The sequence below is a fragment of the Octopus bimaculoides genome, chromosome 13 (assembly GCF_001194135.2).
Source record: "Octopus bimaculoides isolate UCB-OBI-ISO-001 chromosome 13, ASM119413v2, whole genome shotgun sequence".
Taxonomy (NCBI): domain Eukaryota; kingdom Metazoa; phylum Mollusca; class Cephalopoda; order Octopoda; family Octopodidae; genus Octopus; species Octopus bimaculoides.
The window spans coordinates 16,243,153-16,243,870 of NC_068993.1; positions in this window are offsets into that span (position 1 = coordinate 16,243,153).

A 718-nucleotide genomic window follows, 5' to 3' on the forward strand; every position below is an offset into this window, starting at 1 on the left:
TATATATATATATATATATATATATATATGAATGTGTATGTATTTATATATATATATATATATATGTATATATATATGTGTGTGTGTGAGTATATGTTACGTGTGTGCGTATACTCTGTATGCGTATATATAAGTACAAGTGTGCGCATGTGTGTAAGCTGAATGTATGCAATGTGTATCCACCTTCTACTCAGAGTCGATGATATAAACGAGAGGGAATCACAAAACAGTTTGAAACATATGGAATTATATATATATAAAATTTCAATACGGGGCAAATAATTCAGGAGAAAATATTTGCGAAGATATTATTGACTCTATCATTATCTAGTGAAACAACTAAAAATGATAATAACAGAATCAATAATATAGGCGATTGCGGGCCCCAAAAAACATTAAATACCTGAAGGATTAGAATTAATCAAATTACATACTAACTATCTCTACCTGTTGGAAATAAGAGTTTTGACTGTTGTTTCCAGCAGGTAGGCATCCTTAGTATGTCCTTTGATTAATTTTTATATATATATATATATGTAACCTCGTGGGCATCGGTACCATTTTCCTCTTTCTCCGTTCTTCCATTCTCCGAACTTTCCATCTTTCCGACGAAGGGCTACTCTTCCCTTTCCTGAGCGTCCAATAACACTATCCGTATCACGTCCTCACTTTGTTGTTTTTTTTTGTTATTGTTTTTTTGAACTTATATATATATATA